Genomic DNA, 23438 nt, shown 5'->3' on the forward strand with positions numbered 1-23438 from the left:
CACGGTGGGTCTCCAATACAGGAATGCCCTGAAAGTATTTACTTACTTACATTTTTCCATCTCACTCACACCCTGTTAGAAATCGGGTCTCTATTTGGGAACCCTTGTCCAAGTAGGGACCATAATCCTAGTCAGGTTAAGTCACAACACAATCCAAATTATCCTGTATCCATCCGTTGGTAGCTTGGCACTGAGAAGTCAGGCTTAACTTAGAAGGCAATGTGTAAAGTATTTGTGCAATAAATCACACAGTAATACAGTGAAAACACCACAACAATACACCACACAGGTTTAGAAAAATAGATAATATTTATCTGAATAAAATAAGGTCAAAACAATAAAGATTCAATAAGCAGAAGCTCAAATATCACTTTTAAAAGGTTTAATAGAGTCTCAATCCTTATAAATAAACAGTTGTGTAGGAAAGTCCTTTTTTTTTGCCTGATCACCCCCACTCTTTTTGGATAGGTACTGGTGGTTACTGACTCTTGGCTGTGCCCTGGGTACTGCTTACCAGTCCCAGGGCCAGTGCTCTGTGTAAAATGGATATGCAAATTAGGCTAATTATAATTGGCTAAGTTAACCTACCTATAAGTCCCTAGTATATGCTAGGGCATGTAGGTTTAGGGACCACAGCATAGGTGGTGCACACCTAGGTGCACTGCTGAGGTGCCCAGTGTCATTTTAAAAGCAAGCCTGCCTTGCTGGCTGCTTTTAAATTAAAGTTATATGCAAATTCGACTTTGGAATTAAAGGTACTTCCAAAGTCTTAAACTACCTTATTTTTACATATAAGTCACCCCTAAGGTGTGCCCTATGTGCCCCTAGGGCTGGGTGCCATGTAACTATAAGCAGGGACTTTATAAAAATAGATTTATAAGCCCTGGTGAGGTAAAAACAGCCAAATTCGTTTTTCCCTCATTGAAGTAAATGGCCTTCATAGGCTAGAATGGGCAGACTTTATTTTAAATTTTAAAGTCTCCTTAAATGTTACATACCAAGAATTTGGTATCAAATTAATTGTTGTAATAAATCCCACAACTTCCAGTTGTTGGATTTAATATAACTTGTTCAGGTAAAACGTTTAGACTTTACCTAAAAAGTTGCCAATTTCAGCTCTGCATTGTTTTTGCTGCTGTGCTCTGATTGGCAAGCCTGCAGCAGCTTCTGCCAGGCTACCTTGATGAGGTGTGAAGTGGCCTGACTTCACACAAAGGAATGTGCTTGGGGGAGAGAAATCTCCCCTCAGCAGATGGTGAGGCAGGAAGGGGGAGGGCGGCCAAACTGGTCTTCAAAGGCAGAGAAGGACATTTGAAGCACCCAGCAACACCCCCACATCCTGCAACCCCAGACAATTAGGTGCCCCCTTGATTAGATTAGGAGAGGGCAGGAGAGGGGTGTGTTTATGATTTTTAGCCACACCAGTGGGTGGGCTCAGCCAGATGTAACCTCCAAAAATCAGATTCATCCATGTTGGATTTTTAGAGACTGTTGCCTTCTGGGATGGATTTTTGCCACACTTCCCAGGAAGTGGTCATCACAGGGGGACGACTCTGTTCCTGATTGGAGAACCAGGGCCCCCCTGCTTTTCACCCAGAAGCAAGGATAAAACTGGCAGACCTGCACCCACACCTCAGATCCCCACCAAATTTCAAGAAGAAGGAACTACAAGGAGAAGAAGGACTGCCCTGCTGAACCCCTGGCCTGCACCTGGACCCTGCACTCAGAAAGACTGCACCAGCTGCACACTTGGGCTTCACCACAAGAAGGACTTTGCCTGGCTTCAACTGGTTCAAGGAGGGACTCCCTGTTTGCTACAGGTGAAAAATTGCTATCCAGAGTCCCCTGCACCAACTCCTGAAAAAGTGACCAGCTGACCACTGTCCAGTGGCCAAAAAGGAGTTTGCGCCAGGTGCATTCTGGGAGTTGAAGTCCGCACTTCCCAAGGACCATCACAGAACTTCTGGACCCTTGGGGTGAGCTGTGGACCCCAAAAGAACCTTGAAAGAACATCTGGGTGAAGCCCCAGAAGTTTGGAAAAGATTGGAGAATTTTTGAAAAAAAGCTCCATAAAGTGACCGACCCGACGCAGAAATTCTAGCCGGCCTGCCTCAACCGCGACCCGGCCTGACTTCGTGGTTCGTCCCGGTAAAGAAAAACATCCAAAAAAGAGACTAAGTTCGAAGGTAAAAAGTTGACCGGGACCTCCCAGCCATCGAATCCGAGAAGGGCTCCACGGACGTCGGATCAAGATCCAGGTTTACCCCGGTCGAAGGATTTTCATCTCGAAAAAACGACTAAGTCCGAAGGTAAAAATCACCACCGAGGAAACCGACTTCGCGTATCCGGACAAGGGCTCCAGGAGGTCGGATTCAACTGGCAGGTACGTCCCGGGCAAGAAAAACATCAAAAAAGAGACTAAGTCAGAAGGTAACTTTTTAACCGAGGCCTCCCGCGACTTGTAGCCGAGCAGGGCTCCATCGCGGTCGGCCTGAAAGTTTGACTTTGCCCCGGTCCTGGTGCAACCAGATGACCCGATTGGCGCTTTTTGTTTCTAAGCGCTAGAAAATAATAATACTTTAAAAATTCATATCTCCGGTTCCCCTGAACCGATTTTAATCGTTTTTGTGTCATTTTAAAGATAAAAATATAAGCTATTTTTAGAAATTGGTTTTGGATTTTTAAACTGTTTCCTGTGTTTTATTTCATTACTGTTTTGTGATATTTGAATGCTTTACACTTTGTCTCCTAAGTTAAGCCTTGACGCTCGTTGCCAAGCTACCAAGGGTTGAGCTGGGATTAATTTACTGAGACCTAACTGTACCTATGTGGAGGTTAGTGGCTTGTTGCTAGGTGTAGGTACCTACCTGCCCTACCAATAACCTATTTTCCAACAAGTTGTCTCTTTGTTACACATAGTACCTGGTATGCGCGAAAATAACGATGCACGGAGACCGCAGAGGAGGAGATGCGTGGAAAAAAAAGGTGTTGCGCTGGATTTTCCAACTCAGCACAGATGAGGCGTTGTTAATTTACACAATGCAAGGGTTTGTGTTGTTTTTTGGCGCGTAGTCATGGTTCTTTACTGCGATGCGGGGATATTTTGACGCCCAGGGGCGATGCGTTGAAAATCCTGGACATGCTGGAAGAAGACACAGGTGCTGCGTCGCTCTGGTCGGTGATGCGTCTAATTTTCCATTGCAAGGTAGGCTCTGCATCAAATTCCCAGTCGGGAAGTTCCAGTCGGCTGTGTGGTGATTTCTCTCCCGGAATGCAGGCTCTGCTTTAATTTTGGCAGGCGTTGCTTCGATTTTCTATGTACAAAGAAGTTCTTGAGGAGGTGAAGTCTTTGTTGGCCCTGAGACTTCAGAAACAGGAGGCAAGCTGTTTGAGAATTCATGGAGTTTATTTATTAGAGGAGGTCTACAAAGTGTACTTCACAGGGATCAAGAAAAGTAATATAATAACAAAAGCATACTTTACAATAGTCACTCTATCTGACACCACTCAGCAGCAAGATTCTCTCCTCTGTACATTCTGGTCCCATCTACATTCAGTTCCCCTCTGATATTCCAGAAACGTTTCTCGTCTTCATGTTAGCCATTCACCTACAAATCCTCAGTGCCGTTTTGTTTGAGCTTCTACAAGCAAACATGCGCACCAAAAGCTTGCAATCTTTTTCACTATAAAAGGAAACTCCTGCAAGTAAAAGGTTCCATGTTCCAATAAAAAGGCCATTGCTTCTCTCTATACCTGATTCTAGATTCTAGACTAGATACTATACTCTACTCCTTTAAGAGCCCTCAAACCAAAAGCCACGACTACTTGTGCACTTGTGAATAGAACACATCTAAGACCTTTTCATCACAAATCCATTGTCAACTAGTTTTCTTGTTCCTCTCAAGGCTGCCTAATTATGGAGATTCACCCCTTCTTTTCTTCACTGCCTCAAATGCTACAAACGACTCATCTCTCCATTGATACTTGCACCCCGTCTTCGTCATTTGCTTCGGGGGTAAAGTATTTTGGAAAACATATTAATAATTTTGTCATGTGATCCAACCAATCCTACATTCAATCTTACTTTATATTAGTTCCCTTGTTTCTTATTGCCAAAACCAAATCAGTGCCCTAGGTATGTCACCGGTGTAGGAAAAAACCTATTTTTTCATGCTCACCCCCATCCATGTGTTTGGACTGATACTACTGTTTGATTTTGTCCTGAGACTATGGTAGCCAGGCCCCAGTGCGTGTCCTCTGACCCCTAAAACATGTCAAAATTGGCTATACTGCTAGTTGGCATATATAACTTGCATACAAGTTCCTTGTATATGGTACAAAGTGTATGTAGGACCTGTACGTTAAATGTCCCTGGTGGACAGCAGCACATATTGTGCGACCATTAAAGTGACAATGCAGTACACTACTGCAGGCCTGCCACAAGTAACCTGGATGTGCAGGTTTAAACTGCAAATTTGTTATGTCGCAATAAACCCTTTTACAGGCCTACACATGCCTTTTAAATGTTAGTCATCCCTAAATGGGCCCTAAATGCCCATAAAGAGGGATACATTATATTTAAGGTAGGGCATGTAAAATTTTAATATTAAACATGTCCTTGCAGTGACAAGGCCCCAAAAGCTATTTCGACTGTAGCAGGGTTAGCTGTTCCATATGAAAGGATTGGAATCAAGAACCAGATAAAAAGTAAATTTTTAGACTTTGTAAAATATCTATTTCAAATTGGATTCAATGTTTACAGTGGATTTGTATCAATATCTGGAAAATGTACTTTTAAAGAATCACCTTTTACCTACTTAAAGCTTCTAGAATCCCATTTGCATGAGCGTTCACCTGTCATTCAAAAGCTGAGGAGCTCCTTGATGAGGTGTGAATTGGCCCCCAGTGGCTCCTCTCAAATACACCACATCTTCTACTCACTGGAGGAAGTGATCACAAGTAGGTGCCCACTCGGGTACCACCCTTTGATGAAGTCAGTCTAGAGAATAATAGCAATGCAAGGGTGTAGAAGCTGGCCCCTTGTTGCAGTACCCCCCCACACTTTTTGCCTGATTTTGATGCTAACTTGACTGAGTATGTGCTGGAATCCTACTAACCAGGCCCCAGCATCTGTGTTCTTTCCCTAAAACTGAACCATTATTTCCGCAATTGCCATACCCCTGGCCCACCGCTAAGTCCCTTGTAAAAGGTACCAGTGGTACCAAGGGCTCTGTGGCCATGGAGGGTCCATAAGTGCTGCAGCATACACATGCACACTGCCATTGCAGCTTGTGTGTGTTGGTGGGGAGAAAAAGGTAAAGTCAACATGGCATCCCTCTCTGGGTGCCATGGCTACAAACCACTGCCTTTGGCATAGGTAAGTCACCCCTCTAGCATGCGTTAAAGCCCTAGAGCAGGGTGCACTATACCATAGGTGAAGGCATAGCTCCATGAGCCATATACCCCTACAGTGTCTAAGTGCATTCTTACACATTGCAAGTGCAGTGTGGCCATATTAAGTACATGGGCTGGGAGTTTGTCATTATGAACTCCACAGCTCCATGATGGCTTCTCTGAAGACTGGTATCAAACTTCTCAGCTCAATAAACCCACATTGATGCCAGTTTTTGAGTTATTAAAAAATGCTAACAGAGGCATCTTAGAGATTCCCCCTGTATTTCACCTAACCCTTTAGTGTAGGTCTGACCAGTCTGTGCCAGCCTGCTACCAACAGACACGTTTCTGACTCCATGGGTTGAGCCTTTGCGCTCTCTGGGGTCAGGAACAAAGCCTGCTCTGGGTAAAGGTGCTTCACACCGCTCCCCTGCAGGAACTGCCAAAATTGGTGGTGAGCCTCAAATGCTCAGGCCTCCTGCTACACTGCCCCAGGGCACTCCAACTAGTGTAGATGCCCACCTTCCTGGACCAAGCCCCACTTTTTGTGATAGGTTTGGCAGGATATGTAGGAAAAACTTGGAGGCGTAACCACTTTAGCTGGGACCACCACTAAGGTGCCCAGAGCTGAAGTGACCCTCTCCCTTGCAGAATCCTCCATCTTGCTTTAGAGGAGAGTAGTCAATAGGGATAGGAATGTCCCCTCCTCCCCAAAGGGAGTGAGCACAGGAAGTGTGTAGCCGCGCTCAGAAACAGTAGCCATTGACTACTGCCCTCTGACCCCTGTAATGCCCCTAAATCTGGTATTTAGGGCCACTCCTGAACCTTGCTCTTCAGATTCCTGGTGACCTCAAGAAGAAGAAGAAGATGGACTGACCCCACAGTGAAGACTCCTGATGACAACTGACCGTACCGGCCTGTCTGCAGCTTCTAGACTCCTGCTACAAAAAGGCACACATCATGTAGGACCAGCGACCTCTACAAACCTCCAGAGAACTGCCTGCCCAGCAGAGGACCAAGAAATTCAGAGGCTAGCAGCCCTGTCCACAATAAACCTTCCAAAAGAACTCCAGAACCTCCCAGGATCCGTGAGTCATGTCCATTCTGCACACGACGGCCATGGCTCGAGTCCAGGTGGCCCACTGGTCTAGAGAAGGTCCCCAGGCAATTCAGACCTTGAGTCCATCCTGGGTTGACCCCTCCTGGCCAACACAACTATGCCTGCAGCCTAAATCCGGAGGGCTCCCCTGACTGTGACCGGATCCAAAAAAGATTCCAGACTCCCAAAGGTACCCCTGCACCTGCAGCCCTGTGGCCTTAGGGAATCCGACTGATGGTCCAGTAACGCTCAGTGTGCACCTATCCTAGTTGTCCAACCTTTGGTTTTCCGCAACCAACTCCCTGGATCCAGCCTGCAGCATCTTTGTGACCTCTGGGGTTCCCCAATTGAAAAGCATTGGTCGCTCAACGCTCTGTTTGCACCCTGCACCCGGTCGCCCCTGTGCGGCTGAGTTTGGTGCTGACCTGTGGCCCCCCGATGCTCATCTAAACCCCCCAGATCTTTGCCCTGAAGTCGGGGTACTTACCTGCCACCTGGTTCTTTAAGAGTGCCCCCAGGATTCTGCTAAAAACCAGACACCAACTTTGACCTGTGCACTCGGCTGGCCCTGTGTTGCTGGTAGTGCACTTTTGGGGTCAACTTGGACCCTGACCTGTGGACATCCTAATCCCCAAAGACTGGGCTCATAAGTTGAGTACTTATCTGTTAACTGTGTTAACACTTTTCCTCCCCTAGTACTGCATTGGTTCCTATGAGAAATTGCACTGTCTGCTTTTGAAATTGAAAAGTCTTACTTATAAACTTTTTTATCTGCAGAACCTAAACAAAGCGCATTTGTTATATAAGCTTGATAGAAACTTAAAGCTATACTTACCTGCAACAAACATCCTTTTGGTTCTAGAAATAAAGTAACGAAATAAATGTTTGCTATAGAGAAACATTACCCTGGAGTTAGTCATTAAGTGTGTGGCGTATTTCTTGACTGTGTGTGTACAACAAATGCTTTGTACTACTCTCTGATAAGCCTAACTGCTCAACCACACTACAACAAAAGAGAGCATTTGTATTATCTACTTTAACTGCTGTTAAGCCTTTGGCGATCCACTAGACTCTGTGCTCACTGTACCTCATTTTGGTATAGTATATACAGAGTAAGCTTCCTAAAGAGGGGACACATATAATAGCACCATAGTGACCTTTTATATTGTACCACTAAAAATGTGACTACAAGGGGATCTCCAAGCGCTAATTCCATGTAGCAATATACCCCATGAGAAGGAGTAAGCAACCAGAATATGTGTGAGTTGACTGTGTGTGACACTTATACTTAGTGTGCTTTGGTTTGTTCACAGGTGAATTTGCTGTGCTACGTCTTGCATTGAGCATGCAGCAAGTCTAAATATAGGGCACTACAAGTTTTTTATCATTTGGGTTCCTTTCTATTTTTTCTTATGTATGTCTGTCCCTTTTCTCATTGTTAGTTTGAGGTTCCACATCAAAAGTGAACATGGAGTCATAATACCATGTCAGTGCTGAAACAAAAATAAATGTGTACATAGGCAGTGTCTATACAATTAAAGAAATTCAGGTCCTGATGAATGCAATGGAGTCTGTGCGCTGCCACCAGGTAAAAGCTTATTGGGTACTCAGATACTGGAGTAATTGTCCTCCTAGGCAGTATCCTATATATCACTTTTAACTATCTCCTCAGTACTACATTAAGTAAAAGTAAAGTTGAGATACTGCAGAGGTTTCTAAATTACTCATCTTTAGATTCTACTTTCTCCAGAAAAACTACTTAAGTGCTTTCTGACTGAGAGGAAGATTATTTGCCATTATAGTCATTTTCAGTGAATGAGGAAGCCAGAGGATGAAGCATCTGGCTAAGTTGTGAGGGATTACTTGGTATTTTATTAAATATGTTCACTGTACTTGGAACATACACAGAGGGCACATAGCCTGTACTCCTACCACGAGTAATTCCCATTGGAGCACAATAAACTATCAGGTTTTTGCTTTTTGTTTTGTGTATGATGGTTTGGAGTCTGGAGTTTCCAATGCCTTAGTCCTTCTTGTTCTCCCCACAGAATGTCTGAGGGTTTATGGCACAGTGTAATTCTGAAATCCGACATCAATGTAGGAATTGTGATGCTTTTTGGTATGTGAAGGAGTATAAATGAAAATTAAAAGTCAATACAAAACCAGTAGGATTCATCTGGGTACAAAGTCGTTCCTGTTGTGTTGCTATATGACGACAACTAAATTGTCTATTTGTGATGGCTCATGAAGTTCCTTTCATTAACTGAGCTCAAGTAAATACAATTCTACTTCAATTTTTAAATCCTCTGTAGTCAATTGTATTGTATTATTTACAGGGAGGTCCCCTATTATTTTGGCAACAGTGTGGAATTAGAGTAAAGTTATAGCAGGGATTTGCTGAAATATTCATGATACAGGAGAATGAACATTGTAGTCCTGTCCTATTTAGAAGCACACAGTGGATTAAAAACAAAACATTCAGGAAGCGTAGCAGACCCAGTGATGAAGCGAGTGATCAGCGTCTTTAAGCAGAGAACCCTTTTTTGTCTGTCACCTTGACTCCATTGATATTGTTATATCATAAGTAAATCAATATCTATATTTTGGGTATATCACACTTTTTGCATGTTAGACATTATTTAGCACACCATTAGCTAGACCTTTCAATGATTATCTCCCATCTCTCTTTCTTTTGTTGAATAATTTTCTTAAGTCTGACCATCTTCAAGCTCTGAAAGTCCAGTTCGTCATCTTGCCTTCTCAGTTCCCTGTGCTCTTCATTCTGGTGCCTGAGTCAGTGCATCTGAATTGCTTTAGGATACTTTTAGGGCTAGACTGTTCCCATGGGTAGCAGGGTCAAGACTGATTTGCATATGGCTGAGTCCAAAATGAAAAGACATGGTGAGCAAAAACATGATAGAATAAACCCAGATCTGTGACTGTGGGTGAATGTATGATTTGTCCAACATTCTGGCTATCATCTGTTCTTTTTTAATTTGAGTCCCTTACTTGCTGTGCCACCTGATTCAAACTACACTGGCTGATGAGGGGTGATACCCTGAAACCGGTCCCAGGATGCTTGTTTCCAGTCCCGGTAAGACCTGGCCTGGCAGTTTGGGCTGGACTGTTACCATGGGGCACAGGGTCAAGACTGATTTGCATATGGCTGGGTCCAAACTGGAAAGGCATGGCATGCAGGAAATGATAGATTGAACCCAGAGTACCCTGAAACCAGTCCTAGGATGCTTGTTTCTGGTCCAGGGAGCTGCTGGCTTGGCAGTTAGGGCTAGACTGTTCCCATGAGGAACAGGGTCAAGACTGATTTTCATATGGCTGGATCCCACTGGGGTGGCGTGGTGAGCAAACAAAACAATGGATTTAACCCAGATCTTTGTGACTGGAGGTGAATGTTTGCATTGTTCAGCATTCCATCCAACATCTGTTGTTTATGCATTTGTCGCCCCCAGAATATTGTGGCATAAAATATCAAGGACAGAATATTGAGGGACAAAATATCAAAACGTAAGTGCATATTGGGAAGTATAGATTTACTTTTCCTAACTCCACGTCTGCGCACCTTGCAGATATTTGTATCACACCATATGGCGCTAGGTATAGAAAATCCTGACCTGCTTACCAATCAATATTTATTTTAGATTGTGTCCTATCAATACTCTTGGGTCGATATTCAGTGTGCACACCTGGAACAGTAAATCATGCTTTCTTTACTGCTAACTACCCCACAGTGTGCCATTCTAATTGAGACCTTACATGGCAGAACATCTCTGTCCTTGGTGGAGGCAAGTGGCACACCCAATGTTCTGTCTAGTGTAATGAGCAGTCTCCTACCACTCAATAACATCAAACTAGTTTGTGGCCGGATCCCTCCTCTACTGAGAATGGAATAAGGAGGGATACATTGTTTCCAGGAATTTAAGACCCTCTACCTCTGATATCCTCTTAAACAGTATGTAAACCACCTCTTCCAGTTACAAGCTCCCAAAAGCTCGCCTTTACTATATAGGCCTTGGCTTGTTCCATGAGAAATGCAAAAGTACTATTTAATTACTATTTTTGTATGTTTAGTTCGGAACAATCTGTGAAGTTTAGTCAACCACCATTTTTAATCATTATTAAAAATCTAATTTAATGACAAAGTTAGATTTCTTTTAAATGTAGCGGAACAGTGACTTTTTAGAATGCTATTTTTTTCCAGCCTGAAGCTCTATTAGGCTAACTTTCATTAGCCTCTATGCAGCTGCTCCATGAGTGCTTATCTTTGAGGAGGTGTGAAATACTGCTCTCAGAGCAGAGATCCTTGCTTGGGCATGACAGTATAGCCTCAGTGAGGTGTGACCCAGATTAACACAAGAAGGACAGTTGAGGAGGATCTAGAAATTTCACTAACTGGAGATATAAAGGTTTCAAGTTTTAAATAAATATATTGCTAAAAAGTACAAAGGGCCAACCATGGGCAAATGGTCACACTAGACAGGGACAAGGGCATGGTTTTAAACTGACTATGAAGAAGCGTGGGTTGGATATGAGGACCAGACTGGTACTGGTCAAATAGTTACCTTCAGACTTATACATTTCCTGAGAAGGTACAGTCTTCAGTGGAGCAAGACAGCAGGCTGAATCCAAAGACTAGGTCATCTATGACTGCTTGGCTCTGTTTGAAGTCCTGGTCAAACCAAAAACAAAGGTGGGAAAAGCTCAGATTGGGAAAAGTCTGGATTTCACACCCAGGAATTCATTGATGTCAATTAGGTGCCACTTGGCATTGGGCCCAGTGAAGTTTTCTGCCTTTGCACTGAGACACTTTTCGGGAAGCCAGATTCTTCCAATATGTCAATGCTGTAGATGAAGAGAGTTCAGTGTCATTGGATACTGATCTGTGTCTGGCCTGCTGAAATAGATTTGCTGCTACAGACTGTAACATTGCAAAACCTACAGCGAAGTCAAGCTCACTGTTGATGCACCTTCAGAACATGGACTTGGTAGGTTGGTCCCGGTTTTCTTTTGGTTCGCTAGGCAAAAAAGTATTAAAAAAGTTTCTAAGACCACGGTTTCAGGGTTAGGCAGTAATACCCTCTCACCAACAAAGGATTCCAAAACCTAATTGTTAAGCTTTAACTTGGAGGTCTCTCATGAAAATAGACTGTACGATCAGGATGTCATGTGCCCTTGTGAAGGTATCATCCTCAGTGTTATGCATAGGCCTGTTCCCAGAGCTGAGAGTTACCTTTAATTTGGTAAACTTATAGAACTTCATATTTGTCAATTTATATTAGTGTTGGAGGTCTGCATATGATAGTGGGTTACCAAGGGTGCCTACGACTTTAATTAACAATGGACCTTTTTGCCCAGTCTTCCCAGTAAAATAGAGGCATGGTTGGGATTCTTCACTGTACACAATTATTGGAAATACCTATCTTTTGTATGGTACTCCCTCAGATTGATGCTTTGTTTTCTGAACTTGATCATGTGACTCTACGCACTTTACTCCTTCTAACCTGTAGTAAAGTGCACATTTAATTAACTTGTAAGCATATGGGCCTACTTTTACCCAGGACCTGTAAATTATATGCTACTAGTAGCTGCAGCACTCGTGCCATCTTTTCAAGTAGCACTGTAAAACATGTCTCAGGCTGCCTGCCACTGCTGCCTGGGTGTGCAGTTTTAAACTGCCATTTTTGCCTGCCAAAACAAATGCTTTGCCATGCCTTAACCATACTTTTTAATTCTTATAAGTCACCCCAAACGTAGATCTTACATGTCCGGGCAGTGGAATACCTCGAAAGTCAGTTTTCACAGTGGCAAGTCTGGATCTCATATGAAAACAATAGAGATAATGTTTAGGAAGCCTTTGTATTGTCTTTGCGTCATGCAAGGTGACACCAGGACAATGCGAAGGCTACAGTAATATTTATAAAGCTTTGCACGGCCTGATTTGCCTGGCCTTACATGGCTTTGTAAAAACATGAAACACAAGGCAGGTGCTTGCACTGCGTTATGCTACATTTCAACTTGGGAAGTGTTCCATGGGTGTAGCACCAATTTGACTCTGTTTTAGACTATTTATAGTAACTTCATTGGATGCCATGCAGAAAAGGATCTAATATAAATCCGCTTGTATTATGTTTATAATATTTCAATGTACTGGTCCATCTTCCTGACTAGCAAATTCAAGCAGTATGCCCCAAAAAGAGCGTTGTTGTCCTTTAAAAACATCTTTCAGTTACCCCTCTTCAAATATGTGAATTGTAGATGCAGAGCTTTCAGGCTTCATGGAACTAAATTATGTAACCAAATGACATTGGAAATCAGAGCTTAGCCAAGAATTCTAGCCTTTAGAAAAGCTCTAAATATGTTTTTTTTTTACTCTGTAAACTCGTGATAATCAACAAGAGAATTTTAGAGTGTGTGTGCACTTTATACAATCCTATAAATAAATGAATAAATAAATATATCTCAGGATATACCATACAAAACAAGGTGTTCCCATTTAACATACAATGCAACACCTTTGTGACAAGTCACTCAGACTTAAAATGGGAGCAGTTGTGAATAAAATGTCTAGGGATACTGATTTGCTTTGAATACTTTGGTAGATACAACTAAAGGAGGTCCTCGTGAAAATCAATGATCCACTCCAGTTTTGGTCTACATGATGTATAACAAAATGTGGAAGGGTAGAGCCTATAAAAGTGTACTTTGTAATCAGTAAGTTTCTGGTAAAATGTTTTCTTTAAAGTGGTTGATTGCAAAAAACTCAGAAACATTTTGAGGGTTCCTACATTTTGATCCATCACCCCAAACATTCTGTGCTTGATTTTTAGTTATATAATTTGATAGCCTCCTTGAAAGGCTGCATTTTTGTAACACCTCTATTTATTAAAAAGTGTTGTGTGTAGCTGATTATCAATGCTTCAATAAATAGCTGCTGGAAACTCATTTATTAGAAGCTCTGTGTTTTGCAATTCTGAGCCTCAAGTGCGATGGTGGAGTAGGATTGCTGCAGATGGAGATTATCTTGGATCTAGAGGGGAGCCTTGGTGTCCAGTCTTCAGCTCTCACAAATATAGGACATGTCCTTTTCTTTGATGAGGCTGTTAGGACTTGACTGTAGTTCATTGTCCCTATCCTTATTAAAGTTCCCTCTCACTTTTGCAGGGTGAGATTGTTGCACAGAGTGACTCTGGTGTCTTCAGTAGACACAGTGCAATTTTCCACTATTAGAGTTCTTGCAGATGTAGCATCTCTCTAAGGTGTGAAAATGCATGTATTTGCCTTTGGTAGAAAATGATTCTCTCATACCACGCTGACTTACTAAAAGAGAGATTTCAGTTTGAACAGCTAAGGCACTGGCAACTAGATCCTGTTAACGAATAGCAGTCTCATGGGAAGATATGAAATATGAAACGTTTATCTCACATGTTTGTATATAAAAGGATTGGTTTTGCAATTATATACATTAGTAAGTCACCAAGAAGACCCACCACAGTGGGGGTACTTGAAAATGTGGAAAGCCACACTGGAAAGGACCATACCACCTGATGCATTTGAATCTTTGTGAAGATTTGTAATAATATTTAACAAATCGGTGCCCAATAGACAATTTTATCTCAAAGTCTTGACAGGATTGTATTTAACCTCAAGTATATTATGCAAAACTATATCTAGGGTGTTCACATGTATTCTGGGTGAAGTTTGGAAGGTAAGGGAGTTACATACACATTTGATGGCAATGGTCTATATTGAAATCCCTCTGGGAGCAATCAAACAGACACCAGGGTTTCAGACATTGACAGAGTGAGTAGCTAAAATACTATGGATGAAGCCAGATAATTTGCAAGTGATTCCAAGAACAGGTTGGAAAATACTTTAGCAATTGTTGCTTTGACTGAAATTATTAGTGAAAAATTAGAAGAAAGCATCACTTCTTATCCTCCTCGACTGGTACACTAAGACAGGAGAGCCAATAGTGATGGACTCAAGATAAAGACAACTTCCTGAATATATAGCAGCCGGTGGTGTGATATCTGGTAAATGCCTGCAGACACATTACATATCCTTGTAAATTAAAAGCTAAACACCTCGTTAACTAGAACCAATGTGTCTTGCAGACGTAAAAGATGAAAATCAGTACCCACTTGTTCTTTTGTCACCATAGGGAGGCATTACAAGAATGGAGGGTTAAGGATTAGGTGATGGGTTTAAAGGCTTTTATTCTATTTCATTTTCCTTTGTAAAGCATATCACTTCTGATTTGTTTGGAAACATAACATTGGGGGATTTGAATTCAACATGGCAGTTCCTAATGGCATAAATTACGATAGATGAACATACCCTGCTATAGTCGGAACTGTGAAATGCAAATAAAAAGATATTGTCAGAAACAGAAGTTTGATCTAGTTCAATGTTATTTGCATAGCACAACCCCTGTTCAAGTTACTAGCCAGGGGTCCATTGGTTAGATCAGCCCCATCATTTTGTTGTCTACTAACATATGTATTGCACCCAGTAGTATCCTTCTGTTTTGTTTTTATAAACAAAATAATAGAAAGAGGAAACACTTGTGGGTATTATTAATAGAAGATCTTAATGCAAAGATGTCTAATAATATTATGCAGTTATATAGAAATATAGGCCCTGATTACGACCTTAACGGACGGGATTACTCTGTCCCAAATGTGACAGATATCACGCCTGCCATATTACAAGTTCCATTATATCCTATGGAACTTGTAACACAGCGGATGGGATATCTGTCACATTTGGGACGGAGTAATACCCTCCGCCAAGGTCATAAATAGGCCCATAATGTTAAAAGAAGCATTGAATATACCTGAAGTTGTATTTTCAAGTAACTGCAGAGCTGACAAATGAGGAATACTGCATATAAAGCATTTAAAAGCTATGGCTGGACTGTTAATTAATAGCAGAATGGATTCTGATATGTCAGCCCACTTGACTAAAAGAGGCAATAACGGTTATTAGGTAAATGATTATATAACTTCTAGCAATGAATCATTCAATTTAATTCTGATAATCCTTATTTTAGATTAAATTGATAGTGATCATATAATTTTTGAAGTTCTTCTAGATTTACCACTTCCATTGACCTCTAAATTGACTCTTGAGTAACAGTAACACTGACATTAATCCAAGTGATGGCTAATTGTATTGGCATCCATCTAACATAAACATTTTCAATAAAGTGGTATTGGCATGTGTGAACCTATAAATGATCACTGGTAATGAATTAATTATTGAGTTTGAGCCATGCATACATAAAATGATAAAAGCTATGGACAATAAAGTAGCCGCCCAGAAAAGAGAAAAGAATCCAAAGTACTTTATCAATTCAAAATTATTAAGATTCAACATTATCAGTAGAAATAAGCAATATTACTAGAAAGCAATTTGATCAACATTCAGTTTACAGCTAAAAGAGATACAGGCACTTACAGAGATACAGAGAAACAGAATAGACATAGGGCTGCTCTAAAAAAAGGCAAGTTGATCATAACTGGCAAGATCCTCATCAAGCCGCCTGTGGAAAAGAATGCACAATGCTTTTGGAGAATTTCTGCTGTGCATTGTGGAACATAGACCAATAGTATCTATCCCACCACAGATATTGATGGGCTATATTTCTAAATTATATGAGGCAATGAAACCAAGTACTTTCAAAATCTATTTCTCTTCTTTTCCAAAGCCAGTACTTTGAGGAGATTCCTCCACCAACATGTAAGAAAATAGTTATAAAAGTAGAGCAAGACACTCTGGGGCAATGGGCCCAGATTAGATACTGGCAAAAGTATTACAAGAAAACAGATATCTTTGGTGAATTTCTACCCCTTTATTCTCTTACTGTTACTGAACTGCCACTATACCAGGTCATGGACCTGTAGCAATATAATGCAATTTAATAAAAAAAGGTTGCTGTAAAGCTCCCAGTAAATTTAGACAAAATGCACTTCTCGATGTGGTGGTAAAGTTTTTGTGAGCAGGGTATCAGAACATTTACAGACTTGGGCCTTTGAGAAGAACATTATCCCTTATAAACAATCAAGGGCCAGATGTAGCAAAAGAAAATTTTGCGAGTTGCAAATTGCGAGTCAGACCAACTCGCAATTTGCAACTCGTAAAATTGAATGCAGAAAGGTGTCTCAGACACCTTCTGCGACTCGCTATGGGGTCGCAAAGACCCTCCTCATGAATATTAATGAGATGGGTCGCATTTTGCGACCCCATAGCGAGTCCATGCATTCACAGGGATGGTGGCCTGCTGAAGACAGCAGACCTCCATGTCTGTGACTGCTTTTTTAATAAAGCAGTTTTTTTTAATTGCAGACCGTTTTCCTTAAAGGAAAACGAGTTGCAATACAAAAAAATAATGAAATCATTTGGTTTAATTTTTTCAGAGTAGGCAGTGGTCCATTGGACCACTGCCTGCTCTGAAAAATAATTTTTAGCGACATTCACAAAGGGGAAGGGGTCCGATGGGGACCCCTTCCCGTTTGCGAATGAGTTACCACCCACTTCAAGTGGGTGTTAACTGCGATTTGCTTTGCGACCGCTTTCGCGGTCACAAAGCAATTCTGCATTGCGGTGCGAGTCACAAATAGGAAGGGAACACCTCTTCCTATTTGCGAGTCGGATTTACATTTTGCGAGTCGGCACCGACTCGCAAAATGTGAATCAGCATCCCGATGGCCGTTTTGCATGTCGCAAACTGCGTTTTTCGCAGTTTGCCACATGCAAACCGGTTCCTACATCTGGCCCCATGATTCAAGCCTAATAGCTTTGTAACAGACAATACGGGTGTATTACAACCGTTGATAGAGAAATATGTTGTGACCAGAATGCTGATTGTTTATGCTGTCATTTTAGAATTTTCCACAGCCTTCAATTGTGTTAATAAACCAACACTGTGGAAAGAACGGCCTGACTAGGCTATTCCATCTAATTTACTGAGACCTACCTGTAATTGCATTGCACACAAAACCATGTGTAAAGTCCTAATGGCAGGAAATAAAGGTTTAACACCAGTGAGAAAACCAGAAATGGCCTAACACAGGGCCTAAAACAGATTTGTTTACCCTTTTCTCTGTACCTCGGATGATTTTTCAAGTCAAATGAAGGTGCCCACATATTACATTTATTAATGTATGTAGAAGATATTGTCATCCAATTGGTCTACAAGATACCTTAAAGGTCCTAAATGAGTATGCTGTTAATCACTTCCTAAAGATAAATGTTTCTGAAAAAAGAGTGTAGCCTTCAACAGCAAGGATCAATGAACATTGTTTTGCTGGGTCCTAGGTCTTGAAGAAGTTGAGATGGTAAATACAGACATATACTTTGGAAGAGCCTTTTCTCATGATTTATACTATAAGTGTTCTTAGTTCATGCTTGTGTTTTACACAGTTTCTGCTTATTCAACTACTGGAAGTTTATATAATAAAAATACCCCTACTTCAAGATACACCTTAGAATATATTCCTATCACGAGTTGTTCTTTTCCAAATTTTTAAGCAAATTAACTCCACTTCAGGGTTTGTGCCTGGAATTTGGTCTTACTAGTAACTATGTTCAGGCGATTGGAAAGATAGCCCGATGGGGCTATTGTGTGATTCATGCTTCAAAAGGATTCTTTAAACCAAAACTTATTTTCTGCTACTAACAACAACGATACCTTTGATATATTCTCTCATATGCATTGGACAAGTTTGGTTGTATGACTGTATTACTATTACTTTGGTCTCCAGAATAGCCACAATTATTTTTGGGAAAATATTTATTCTTTGACTAAGGGCCTGATTACGAGTTTAGAGGTTTGATAGGCAGACTGCTATGTTGGCGGTCTTTCAGACAGTCCTATTCTGAGTTCCAAGAATGGCAGAATGCCAGCGGCCTGGAAAATAGGTGGTCGGCCCTCCAGCTGTGACAGCACCGCAACCAACCACTGAGCTTATTGCAAGCCCTGTCGCTGTCCCTTCATGGCGGTCAGCAAGTGGCGGTCCGAACCTCGGCAGTACGCGGTCAGCAATGACAACTGGACATTGGAGGAATTTGAAAACAACAAAGCTGACACACATTTCCACAGTGGACACACCTTCAAAGGACACTATAAAACACACCCCTTCCCACACCACAATCCTTTGCATTTCCAATGCAAAACTCAGAAGCCATAGCACCTTTTTTCCACAGAGTACATATATTAGGCACCCCTTTTTGTCACCATCCCATAGAACAGCCTGCACACACTTTTATCCATTCACACTCTTTTGCACTTTCCCTGTTTAGTAAGTCACTGTCAACCATTTTGTTTTTTGTTCCACCATGTCACGTTCCAAGAATCCCCATTTTTCAGAAGATTTGTTAAAAGTCATGGTGGATGAAATCATGAGAGTAGAGCCATAATTGTTTGGAGCACAAGTCCAACATACTCCTCTTAGTAAGAAAACTGAAATGTGGGACAGGATTGTCGACAGTGTGAATGCTGTAGGCACCATCCTGTGCACAAAGGAGGACATTAGGAAGAGGTGTAACGACCTAAGGGGCAAGGTCCATTCCCTGGTTTCCCCCAGCAGTTGCAGGCCAAGAAGACTGGTTTTGGCCTTCCAGTGCCCCATTACTTCTCTTTCTCTGGTGGGAGAAGGTCTTGGCCATCCTGCATCCTGAGGGCTCGACAGCGATGCGGGAGGGAGTGGACTCTGATAAGTCACAACACAAAAAATGACACCGAAATGCAATGTCATGCATGCTCATAGCTCATTCTTTGCCACTGTCTTGTTCATGTACCCCCACCAACATTCAATACCCAGAGTATCTGAGTGTAAACACTGTCACTCTGTATTGTTGGACCCAACATCACGGCTACTACGGTCCATCACATGCCATTGGTCCAAAGGGGCCTGTAAGTCTTTCAATTTACAATAATAATCCCAGGGCTCCTGGTATGTATCACTAGGTACATATATGCCCAAACCTAAATGCAGTCTGCATACAGATGTATAATAGCCAACATTTGGATAGTGTCTGTAGTAGAGAGAGTTATCTGACCGCAACTTTCAGGAGTCACTGTTTCTACAACTCCAAACACCAGACCAGTGTTCACTTGTCCACACACCCGTTTGGTAACTCTCAATTGAAGTTGATTTACCTGGGAGGATACCATTTGTAAAGTGTGGCAAGTAGAGGGAGTGACCTGACTGCTAAGGCTAGGAGGCCCTGTTTCTGTAATTCCAACCACCAGCCCAGTATACACTTGCCCAAGTACTCCTGTCTGGTAACTCTCAATTGAAGTGTACTCACCTGGGAGGATGCCATGCGTATAGTGTGTGTAGTAGTGAGAGTTACCTGACTGTAACTCCCAGGGGGTACTGATTCTCTAACTACAAACACCAGACCAGTGTTCACTTGTCCAAATACTCCTGTTTGGTAACTCACAAATGAAGTGTACTTACTTGGGGAGATAACATGACTGCTAAGGCCAGGAGGCTCTGTTACTCCACTCACCAGCCCAGTGTTCTCTTGTCCAAATGCCAATGTTTGGGTACTCACAAATGAAGTGTACTCACCTGGGAGGAAAACATGTGTGTAGTGTGTGTGTAGTACAGGGAGTGACATTACTGCTAAGGTCAGGAGGCCCTGTATCTATAATTCCAACCACCAGCCCAGTGTTCACTTGTCCAAATACCGCTATTCCTTTACTCTCAATTGAACTGTACTCACCTGGGAGGATGCCATTTGTATATTGTGTGTATTAGAGAGAGTGACATGACTTCAGTACCCAGGAGGCTATGTGTCTCTAACTCCAAACAGAAGACGAGGGTACATGTGTCCTAAGACCCATGTTTGGTAACTCCCAATTTAAATTTACTCACCTGGGAAGATACTATTTGTCAAGTGTGTAAAGTAGAGGTAATAACCTGACTGCAACTCCTACGAGGCGCTGTTTATCGAACTCCAAACATCAGATCAGTGTTCATTTGTCCAAAGACCCCTCTTCGGCAATTCTCAATTGAAGTGTACACACCTGGGAGGATATCATTTGCTAAGTGTTGAGAAGTAGAGGGAGTGCATGATTGCAAAGCCAAGTAGGCCCTATTACTCTAACTCCAAACACCAGCCCAGTGGCCACTTGTCCAAATACGCTTGTTTGTCAACTCTCAAATGAAGTATACTCACCTGGAAGTGATCAAGCACAGATCATGCTCAAATCAGAGACAAATCTGTCAACATAGTTCCATCTTAACTACTAACCCAAGATGAACTATTTGAGGACATGAATGAAATCTTCCCCAGTGTGTATAACAAATATTCATAAGGCCTCAAGATGCATACCCAGATTGGTATCGGCAGCAGACACATTCACTCTACAAATGATGACTCCAGTCACATGTACAACAAAATCCTGGGTTTTCCTGCATCACACTCAACTAGGCTTCAAAGAGCCAAAGCCATATCTTATCTAGCCACTGTTTTGCCTGCACTGGTGGCAAGATGTCATTTTCAGTCCATCTTCCCAAGTGCTAATGATCTGCACATTTCAACAGCTGCTTGAGCCAAAATGAATTGGCATGCTTCAAACATGGCATGTCAATACACCCAATACCATGGTTATTTGCCATAATATGATTAATTGCATCTTAACTTTGTACAAAGTGTCTGCTTGCTGTAACTCTAAACCATTGGAGATAGATGTCACAATACAATTAGTAATATTGTATGTTTTACATCAACAGGTTGAGCTGCCACTGGGCACGCAGAGGCCGCAGAACAGTCTGCCACTACCCCCTAGATAAAGCCCTCAGTGAAGAAGACATTCCTGGACAGGGAGGACGGTTCTGGCCCATCTGGGAAACCTGGTCTGATGGCAACAGTGAGTCTCACTGTGCCCACATCAACACTTACAAGCCCGGTTGCCTCAACATTACAAGCAACCATTTGCCCCCTCAACCTGTGTCACAAGCACAGTGTCTACCATCACATGCCCCCCAGTCCTGGATCCTGAGTTGCAGTGCAACACTCCCAACAATGAGGGTCCAATAACAAATTGGAGAGGGCACCCTGTGTCAAGGGCACAGCCCCATGGGGTTAGGGTGCATGGGAGGGATGCTCTGGGCCAGCAGGATGAGGCAACTGGGGCTGCTGTCAGCCAGGACACCATCAGCCACGTCTTGGGGGTCCATCAAGAGACCCAAGGTGTGATGGAGCAGGTGTTGACTGAACTCCAAGAAATCAAGCAGCTACAGAGGGACATGCACAGAGACATGCGGTAACAGGTGGATGCCCACATTACCAACATGGCCACCCTAGCAGAAGTGCTGAGGGACATTCATACCACAGTGAGCTGGGCTTTTCAGCAACAGTCGACCCCTTCCTTTGGTTCATCAACATGAGGCACATCAGCATCGGTGCCAGCCACTGGAAGGGGGCCCTGCCAGAGGAGGAACCAGCCCCAGACACCCCTGCCTCACTAGCAGCAGATCCCCCACCTTACGCAAGCGGGAACATCCAGCTAAGAATCCAGGAGGCACAGATGGCAAGACACCCACCACTATCAGCAAGTGGCCTCTTCCTAAAGGACTTCCTTGGTGTGCCACACATTCCAATGAGAGGAGTAATCTGGACTATGGACTCCCAGTGGTGTTGCATCTACTCCAATGATTTCATTCACCATGACTGACCCCTTCACTTTACATTTTAGTTACTTTCTGTCTAAAATGTATTTTCAGTATTTGAATTGTAATAAATTCACCCATCACAAACTCATTGTCTGCTTGCTTAGTTTTCACATTTAGCTATTGTAGGAAGTTGGCTCTGTATGTACTATTTCAAAGTAAGGAATAGTATGTACAGAGTCCAAGGGTTCCCCTTAGAGGTAAGATAGTGGCAAAAAGAGATAATACTAATGCTCTATTTTGTGGTAGTGTAGTGGAGCAGTAGGCTTATCAAAGGAGTAGTGTTAAGCATTTGTTGTACATACACAAGCAATAAATGAGGAACACACACTCAGAGACAATTCCAGGCCAATAGGTTTTTGTATAGAAAAATATATTTTCTTAGTTTATTTTAAGAATCACAGGTTCAAGATTTACATGTAATACTTCAAATGAAATGTATTGCAGGTAGGTACTTTAGGAACTTTGAATTAGCAAAATAGCATATACAGTTTTCACATAAATGACATATAACTATTTTAAAACTAGACAGTGCAATTTTCAACAGTTCCTGGGGGGAGTAAGAGTTTGTTAGTTTTTGCAGGTAAGTAAACCACCTACGGGGTTCAAATTTGGGTCCAAGGTAGCCCACCGTTGGGGGTTCAGAGCAACCCCAAAGTTACCACACCAGCAGCTCAGGGCCGGTCAGGTGCAGAGGTCAAAGTGGTGCCCAAAACGCATAGGCTTCAATGGAGAAGGGGGTGCCCCGGTTCCAGTCTGCCAGCAGGTAAGTACCCGCGTCTTCGGAGGGCAGACCAGGGGGGTTTTGTAGGGCACCGGGGGGGACACAAGTCCATACTGAAAGTACACCCTCAGCAGCACAGGGGCGGCCGGGTGCAGTGTGCAAACACGCGTCAGGTTTTCAATAGGTTTCAATGGGAGACCAAGGGGTCTCTTCAGCGATGCAGGCAGGCAAGGGGGGGGGGGCGCTCCTCGGGGTAGCCACCACCTGGGCAAGGGAGAGGGCCGCCTGGGGGCCACTCCTGCACTGGAGTTCGGATCCTTCAGGTCCTGGGGGCTGCGGGTGCAGGTGTCCCTACCAGGTGTCGGGTTCTTAGAAGCAGGCTGTCGCGGTCAGGGGGAGCCTCGGGATTCCCTCTGCAGGCGTCGCTGTGGGGGCTCGGGGGGGGAACTCTGTCTACTCACGGTCTCGCAGTCGCCGGGGAGTCCTCCCTGAAGTGATTGTTCTCCACAAGTCGAGCCGG

Source organism: Pleurodeles waltl, chromosome 3_1 (genome assembly GCF_031143425.1).
Source record: "Pleurodeles waltl isolate 20211129_DDA chromosome 3_1, aPleWal1.hap1.20221129, whole genome shotgun sequence".
Lineage (NCBI taxonomy): Eukaryota > Metazoa > Chordata > Amphibia > Caudata > Salamandridae > Pleurodeles > Pleurodeles waltl.